Raw genomic sequence first — 9,176 nt, 5'->3', positions numbered from 1 at the left:
AGCATCGCCTTATAGCTATGATTATAGGTCAGGAGAGTGGCCAGCCCAAGGCACCCTGCAGAAAGGGAGCTGGAGACATAACCAACCCATTCTCCTCCCTCCCTCTGGTCTGTCCCAGGGTTCTCACTGGCCAAATGCAATTTGAAGCCAGTGGGCATAGAAGCCTTTGGTCCTGCCCATCTAGGTCAGCCTCCCAGAACTAAGAGCAAGGTGGAGAACAACAGAGAGTGGATGTGGAAAGGCAAACAGACAATCTAGCACAACCAATGTGGATGCTGCTCTCTAGGGGCACTGAATCTGTTAGGGGAGGCAATATCTTCGCAGGGATTAAACTATGAGGTAAGCACTTTTAAACAGGGAGAAGGTTACACTGGAAAGAGAGAATAGGGGAGGGCTTCCTTGAGCTAGACCTAGAAGGATGAGCAGAATATTAGCCGGCAGAAGGAGGGAAAGGACATCATGGCCAAAATGAAGAAATGCAAATCCCTCCCGAGAAGTTCAGTTCAATTCACTTTCACTTATGAAAAGGCAGCTAGTGGTCATGGTTAGAAGCACTGATTTCAGCATGAAAGGAACCTGGGATTGAATACTAACTCTACAGTGTACATGCTGCGTGACCTTCAGCTAGTTGCTTACCATTTCTGACTCTTAGTGTCCTGGACTTTGGGAAACCAAAGAGATAGTACATATATTTTTGCCATGGTACCTCATAACATCTGGCAGGCTTTGCAGGCACCAGAAAGTGACCAGACTTACTCCTGCCAATCATAGACACAGTGCGACCCCCCCAAAGTCAAATTGCCATTCAGTCCACGGGGCCAGCCTGACAAGACCAAGTGTCTTTGGTCTCTTTAGCATTCCTGGCTCCTTCCTTCTCTAACCCTCCTTTGCCAGGGTCTTGACACCACCCTGCCCATGCCCCCACTACCCCCATGTGTGGGTTCTTGCCTTTTGGATTCTCACCCTCTTTAATGGAACATCACTCAGGAACATACATATGCCCTTTCCTACTAAAAATAGGTTGCATCTCATAACATAACTACGAAATTATTTAAAACACAAAATTCTCCCTTTGAAGGAAAGCATGGATAGAACAAGAGGACAAGAGGGATAAAAATGAGAATCCTTTGTCTATGCTGTCCCATATCTAAAACACAGTGTCCAGCACATGGTAGGTGCTTAACAGACAGTAGCGAAGTACTCGAAGGTAAGTATTCTGCAGTTGGGCAATCCAAACCGAAATCCCAGACACACCATTGGCTCTCATCCACCGAGGGCAAATTACATCACGAGTGTCAGTTTCTTCACCTATAAAATGGGAAACCTAATAGTGCCTACTTCACAGGAATATTGTGAGGTTTCAAATCAATAGTCAATCTGAAATTCTTAGCGCCTAAGCCATCACCAATAATAATACTTCTGATTATTATGGACGCTACTTCTACCTGTCAAACACTGTGCTGTCCCTCATGGAGACCCCCGATGGAGAACCCACTGAGAAAACGGACCCGTTGATAACTGCAGTTTCTGAAACACTGTGATTCGTGGAAGGAGAAAAACAGCAGGAGAACTCAGAGGGAAAGTCCTTAGAAAAACCTTTAACCTCATCAGGTGATACCTGACGTCAGAATCCCAGAGGTAGTGATCTAGGACTTTGCCCAGGCATGCTCTGGGGCACAGTGGGGTGAGGGGGAGGGAGCTCTTGCAAGGACTGCGGCAAGAACGATCTGGAAATGACTCAGAGACACTTTAAAGTGAAAGAATGGAAAATGTCCCTGTCAGCACTTCTCTGACCCATTCACCTTCACCAGAGCACCAGCCTGTCATGTGTAAGCTGGGGCCGGGTTCTATCAGTCACACACACACACACACACACCACCCCTTGCCCTTCCAGGTGATATCTCCTCCTTCTCTTCCTCTGCCCCTGAAGGTCACTTGGACCACATTCTATCAGTACAGAGAGGCCAAAGATGAAGTAGGCACTCACACAGGTCAGAGAAATGGCCAGGATAAGAAAGCATTTCCCATACAGCCTTGCAACACTTGTATCCATCACCAGGCCACTCTGCCTTGGGTGCCCCATACATTGACTTTTTGTATGGTAAGTCCTGTACTTATCCTGTGAGGAGCTCCATTCCATCGCCCTGCATTTTTGTGTGTGCTGAAAGTGTTAATTTGTGACATTAAATGTGAATTCAATGAGGACAGAGATTTTGGGGTGTTCTGCCCGTTGTTGTAGCCCTCCTTTGTAGAAAGGTGTCTGGCGCGTAGTAGGTGCTCAGTTAACGTTTGCTGGGGGAAGAAATAAATGAAATGTAAACACTTTAACTTGTCCACCATCTTTGTAACCCTGTTTTGGCATGTCTTCATAAAAAAATAATAAATACTGGAAGCCTCAGGAAAGGGAGGCAGCTAGGGTCCCCACTACTCTCAAAAGCCTGGGGCACCTGGGTGGCTCAGTCAGTTAAGCGTCTGCCTTCGGCTTGGGTCATGATCCCGGGATCCTGGAATCGAGTCCCCTATCGGGCTCCCTGCTCTGCGGGGAGCCTGCTTCTCCCTCTCCTCCCCACTTGTGCTCTCTCTCACTATCTGTCTCTCTCTCTCAAATAAATAAGTAAAATCTAAAAAAAAAAAAAAAAAAAAGAATTTAAAAACAACCACCAAAAAAAAAGCCTGATGGTGGGACTCCCCTGGACATTGCTTAATTATCAGCTAACAGGTGCTCAGCCTAGGGCAGTTCTATTTTGCCCCCCTCCCTTTCCCAGCCTCCCCAACCCCCCAGGGGTTAAGGGGTGGCTACTGGCATTTAGTGTCAGGGGGTCAGGGGAGGTTAGATGTCCTGAAGTACCAGGAAAGCCCCAACCAAAAAAAAAAAAAAAAAAAAGCCATCGGCAGCCGGGCCGAGAAAGATGACCCGGTTTGCCAACCTCTAAGGGACCTGACTGTGTCTCCCAACTCTACACAGGGTCTGACACAGACTGGGGGGGTCTAATAAACCTCAGCCAAAGAGAGGGGAGGGAACAAGGTAGGAAGGAGGGCAAGGGGGTGGGGGGTGGTAAAAAGAAGAAGGGGTTGGTGGGAACGGAAAGGCCTCCCTGGGCTTGAGAGAAACCCAGTCCCTTGCATCTTCGGCTGCTCCCAGATTATTTCAGAAAGAGGCTGTGCCAAACTGGGACGCACTAAAAGCTGTCGGCTGAAAAGACAGATCTCTGAGTGCAGCCAGGAAAATCCCAGGATGGCTCCCAGGCCAGGAGCCAGGGCCTGGCTGGCCCTCGCTGCCCCCGAGAGGAAGTTCAGCAAGTTCGGGTCCCAGCGCCCTCTGCGGAGGGAAGGTGGCGCGGGGCGGCGGGGATCGGCGCCCGGGGTTCGCAGGCGCGCTGGCCAGCCGCCCACGTGGGAAGGCCGGCTGCATTTCCGCCCGGGGCCGCGCTCGCTCCCACCTCCCGGCCGCGGCCCCCGCGCCGCCTCCGCGCGCCCGCTAGGTGGCGCCTGCGCTCTAGTGGGCGCCTCTCCGGCGCCGGCGAAAGCCACGGCGGAGCCCGGCGGCCGAGCGAACCTGAGCCCCAGGATTCCGGGGACTGGAGGGCAGCGGCGGCAGCCAAGGTAGGATTCCTGAGCCTCGGGCGTTTCCCTCGAGCCTCTGCGGTCGGGGTGGGCAGCGCGGCGGCCGCCGAGCCCCGCCCGCGGTCCGCGCGCAGATCCGGAGAAGTCGGAGCGGCCACACGTGTTGTTGCCTAAGGGGACCCGGAGCCCTGCAGTCTCCAAGCTGGGCCTAGGGGCAGAGCAGAACCAGCAGGTCGCTGGCACGCAGCCGTCCTCCACTAGCCTGTGCCTCCGGAAAGCGTGCCCGAATTCCCCGAACGACAAGTCCGAAAAGGAGAAAAGAGTTATTGGTACCCAGAGCGACTACCCCTTTGCAGCCGAGTGCCGATAAGATCCAGAGAAGCATTCTCTAACTTGGCTGCACGTTGGGCTCTCTTGGGGAGATACCCCACCCCACCCCACCCCCAGACTCAAATATAAGTGGTCTGGGTTGGGGCCTGGACATTTGGATATTTAAAAGCTTCCCAGGAGATTGCAATTAGCAGCTAAGTTTGAGGACCCTTGATGTAAGGTTGGAGATGTAAGCCCCGAATGCTGATTCTTCTTCTCTCATCCCCCCACCCCCGCCTCTCCTCCTTCTCCTTCCTGCTTTTGAAGCAGGAAATATCTCTGCCTTTGAGCTGTCAAACCCAAGATAACAAGACAACACCTCCCCTCCAATAGGGCTGGTTCTGAAAGCGTTAAACTCAGAAGTGGGCAGGGAACAGAAAGACACTGATGTGGAATGTGAGAGAAGACTCTGGAGCTGCCCTCATCATTTTGGTAAATGTAGCTGAAGAGGCAGAGTAAGCGCCCCTGTAAGTAATAAAAATGATCCCATGTATTTACATAACAAGCAAAGTGGTTACCAGCATGGGCTTGGAGTCCCCGGAGCTAGTTCAAGAATTCATGGAACCATGTGTGGCCTCAGTTTCCCCATCTGCAAAATGGGTTTGAGGGTATAAACCTCTCAGAGTTGTTGTGGGAATTATTAACAATTAAAGGTCATGTTGCCTGAGGGTATACTTGTGCCAGGGGCTGTGCTAAATGCTTTCTGTGCATTGTCAATTTTGACTCCTCAATCATGGCCCACAAGATAGTCCTATAATTACCCCACATGGGTAGAAGAAGCTGGGCCTCAGGTCAAGGAACATGCTCAGGGTTATATAATTAACAAGAAGCAGATTCTGGGCAATCTGACTCTAGGGCCCATGTGCAGAAGTAATCTGCTGTTTCCCTCATTGAGAGAATGTAGAGAAAACACTTAGCACAAGGCAGCTCGTGATGCATTTTCCATTAACAACGGCTGTCATTGCTGCCAACACAGCTCTTTTCACCAAACTGACTCATTCGTTCATTCACGATCTAGTCGTTATTAAGAGCCTACTATGTGCCAGGCGGTTTCCCAGATGCTAGACATAAAACGGTGAGTAAGACAGAGGTAAACTGGCTCTCAGTGAGTTCACACTCCGGTGAATGAGAGAAATGAGAACAAGTAGAGTGGATCCTCACTTTTTGCAGATTCTGTGGTTGCAAATTCTCCGACTCGCTAGAATGTATGTGTAACCCTAAAATCGATATCCACAGCGCTTGTGTGGTCATGCGTGGACATGGGCAGAGTGGCCGAAAATTGGAGCTGCCCAACATGCACATTTCCAGCTGAGGTCAACACAAGGCAACACTCTGCCTTCTGGTGTTAGCTCTCATACAGTAAACAAGTGTCCTTTTTGTGGTCTATTTCATGCCATGTTTGCTGCATTTTTGTGCACTTTTTTTTGTTGGTGATTTCTGTTTAAGATCGCCCCCAGGCATCATGTTCAAGTGCTGTCTAGTGCTCCTAAGCATAAGAAGGTTGTGATGTGCCTTACAGAGAAAATATGTATTTGATAAGCTGTGTTCAGGCATGAGTTGTAATGGTTTTGGCTGTGAGTTCAGTATGTCTGAATCAACAATGTATATTAAGTTAGGGGTCTTTAAACAGAAACACACATAATACAGGGTGAGGTGTTGATCTGTTGATGAAAATATGACCAGAGGCTCCCAGAAACCTAACTTTAGGTTTTTCCCCTAGGAGCAATGGTTCAGTATTTGCTAATTCCATATTCATGGCAACTTTATAGAATATAGCTGCTGTGAATAGTGAGACTCGACTGCAGTTAGACTTTACTGCACATGCAATGAAAGAATCAAGGTGGAGAGGCATAAGGAAGGGGCCTGCCTTAGATTGGGTGTCAGAAAGGTTAGAAGCGGCCACGCACGGCGTGGGTGGGATGAGGAAGAAGTGTTTCAGGCAGAAAAAGTAGCATGTGCAAATGCCCGGAGGTCACCAAGGGCTTGGCAAGGTCAGGAAACTCAAGGAGAGCCAGTATGCAGGGAGTGTGGTGGGCAAAAAGAGCAGAAGTGCAATAATAATAATAATATGCTGGAGACAGAGGCTGGAGCCAGGTGGCACTGTGTGTTTTGTGGGCAGGTCTCATTTCATCCGATTAGCACAGTAATCCTGGCAGGCTGGTCAGGATGGTTTCCCCCTCTCACAGATGATGAAATCGATGCCCTATGTGGTTAAATACCTTATCCAAAGTTACACAGCTGGTAAGCAGCAAAACCAACCTCTAGTACCTCCCTCTTAATCTAATGCTGAACAGACATTTGAGTATTGATCAGAGATCTTAGGACCTAGTCCTGGGCTGGAGATTTGGTTTGGCCTGTGGAGGAATCAGTAACTAAGTGGCTGCAGAAGCCATCAAGCATGGATGAAACTACTTGGGACAGTGCGCAGAGTGTGGAGGAAAAAAGTCCTCATGCCCTTTAAAAATAAAAATATTCCTGGGGCGTCTGGGTGGCTCAGTCGTTAAGCGTCTGCCTTCGGCTCAGGTCATGATCCCAGGGTCCTGGGATCGAGCCCCACATCGGGCTCCCTGCTCGGCGGGAAGCCTGCTTCTCCCTCTCCCACTCCCCCTGCTTGTGTTCTGTCTCTCGCTGTCTCTCTCTGTCAAATAAATAAATAAAATCTTTAAAAAAAATAAAAATATTCCTGCTATAAAACCATTAATGCCTCAGTGACAGAGTCCCAGTTGCCTGCAGGGGCAGAAGGAGTAGTGAGGGTGGGCACAAAGATGTAGAAAAAGGAAATGTGAAGGTCTGATCTAAACTACCCCCAAAATACTAGGTCTGGCATTGGGTCTCCCTATCGGTGGGGCAGCCAGGTCTCAATCTGCCTCTTGTCACTGCAGGACAATGATCTTAAGCAGGGGTCAGCAAACCTTTTTCTGCAAAGGGCCAGATAGGAAATATTTTGAGCTTTGTGGGCCATATGGTTTCAGTTGGCATCTTCTCGCTTCTGTGGTTGTAGAGGAAAAGCAGCCTTAGAAGGTATGGAAATGAGTGTGTTCCAATAAAACTTTATTTATACTGAAATTTGGATTTCATGTGATTTTAATGTGTCACAAAATGTTATTCTTCTTTTGATTTTTTTAAAGCCATTTAAAAATGTGGGGCGCCTGGTTAGGCGTCTGCTTTACAGCTCAGGTCACCTGGGGTCCTGGGATCGAGCCCCGCATCGGGCTCCTTGCTCAGTGGGGAGTCTGCTTCTCCCTCTCCCTCTGCCACTCCCCCTGCTTGTACACTTTCTCGCTTTCTCAAATCAATAAATAAAATCTTTTTAAAAAAAATTTAAAAAGATAAAAACCATTCTTAGTTCATAGTTGCACAAAAACAGGCAGTGGGTCGGTGGGCTGTGGCCCATGGGCTAAAGCCACATCTTTATCTGGAATCCTGAGACCTAAGGGTCGTAAGAATACTAAATGTCCATCTAGCTAAATCTTTACCTGACCCATGAATCCCCGTCGACTGTTCTCAGCTATTTGAGCTCCCCCAATAAAATGGAACTCATTCCATTGCTAGAAGTTTGAACTATACCATAGTTGGGGTTTCCCCAAACCCAGATTTGGGTGTCAGACTTTACTGGGGAAGTGATCCCAGAGAGCCGAGGTGAGAATGAGGTAGACCCTGGGAAGGGAGGAAAACCAATGAAGGACATGTTGGTAAGCAAGTTAGCACCAGGGCAATGGCTCAGTCTTACTGGGGAACCCTTGGAGAGATTGTGTGTCCCATGAAGAGGCAAGGAAGCTGGGGTATTTCCCTCCCTCCTCAAGGCCTCCCCACTTCTGCACTCTCTCTGAGGTCCACATCACCCCAGCCAGAAAATGCCTTCGGGTGAGAAGAAGAGGTGGCGGGTGCAACTGGAAATGGTCCACAGGCGGCCTCCGGGGGCCGCTGACAAACATGGGTGCCCCACAAAGTGTTTCTGATTTGGGTTTTTTTTTTTAAGATTTTATTTATTTATTTGAGAGAGAATGAGAGAGGGAGAGAGCATGAGAGGGGGGAGGGTCAGAGGGAGAAGCAGACTCCCAGCTGAGCAAGGAGCCCAATGTGGGACTCGATCCCGGGACCCCAGGATCACGACCTGAGCCGAAGGCAGTCGCCCAACCAACTGAGCCACCCAAGCACCCTCTGATTTGAGTTTTTTAAGTGTGTGCTGCATACCCCTGGGGGCCTTGTGAGATGATTTGGTGTGGAATGGAGTCACGGAGCGAAAGGACATGAAGTCTCAGACTAGGATAGGTATTCCCTTTGTAAACTGCCTCTTTGATCCTGCCCTGCTGCTCTCTCTCCCCAGTCTAGGAGCTCCAGGCACCCTGGCCTTGTACTTCCTGGAACTTGCCAGACTCTCTTCTGACTATAGTCAACAAAAGAGGTCTTAGTAAAGTACCAGGCTAGCTTGTCTCCCTGTTTTTATGGAAAAGACAACAGTCCTCCAATTCAGGGCATTGAACGGGCAAGAGTGGTCAGCTAAAATTTAAGAACATTGTTGTGTTTATTTTTACAGTTTCCACCTATACATGGCAAGTGTTTCTGGCTCCACATTCACAGTAGTAATATAAAGTGTTTCCTTTGAAATACATTAACGGGGCGCCTGGGTGGCTCAGTTGGTTAAGCATCTGCCTTCGGCTCAGGTCATGATCCTGGGGTCCTGGGATGGAGCCCAGAGCCCAGCATGGGGCTCCCTGCTCATCCGGGAGCCTGCTTCTCCCTTTCCCTCTGCCCCTCACCCCACTCGTGCTCTCTTTCTCTCTCAAATAAATAAAAAAATCTTTAAAAAATAATAAAATAAAATACATTTACATAATGTGTCTACTTAGAAAAAAATATGATAAAAATGATAGTTGTCACTTACTGAGCACTTAGTACGTGCTTGACGTTATTCAAAGCCCCTGACAGGCATAATTTAATTACTCCTCACCACAGTTGCATGGGTTAAGTCCTACTTGACGTGGGTACTATTATTAGCTGAGAAAACAAGCATAGGGAAGTTAAGTAACTTGCCCAAAGTTATATAGCCAGTAAGTGACAGAACTGGAAAGTAAACCCAGATTGTCCTGCTCCACAGTTTATGTTCTTTTTTTTTTTTTTTTAAAGATTTTATTTATTTGAGAGAGAGAGAGCCCTTGAAGATGAGCTGGGGGGAGGGGCAGAGGGAGAGGGAGAAGCAGGCCTCCCACTGAGCAGGGAGCCCCAAGGATGCAGGACTGGAT

At 48.8% G+C, this 9,176-nt stretch overlaps 1 protein-coding gene across 2 annotated transcripts in view; it reads left to right on the top strand.

The window, feature by feature from the left end:
- Nucleotides 1-3,481: 3,481 nt before the first annotated feature.
- Nucleotides 3,482-9,176, top strand: part of CHD9 (chromodomain helicase DNA binding protein 9) — a 217,931-nt gene continuing 212,236 nt past the window's right edge. The window contains exon 1 of one of the 2 annotated variants that reach the window (XM_078062741.1): nt 3,482-3,603. The gene's annotated coding sequence lies outside the window, so the exon portion shown is untranslated. Of the gene's footprint in view, nt 3,604-4,182; nt 4,401-9,176 lie in introns of those variants that run through there. The other variant, XM_078062744.1, reaches the window with a different exon arrangement.

This window comes from Halichoerus grypus, chromosome 15 (genome assembly GCF_964656455.1).
Source record: "Halichoerus grypus chromosome 15, mHalGry1.hap1.1, whole genome shotgun sequence".
Lineage (NCBI taxonomy): Eukaryota > Metazoa > Chordata > Mammalia > Carnivora > Phocidae > Halichoerus > Halichoerus grypus.
This window is presented reverse-complemented; position numbering and strand designations above follow the sequence as displayed.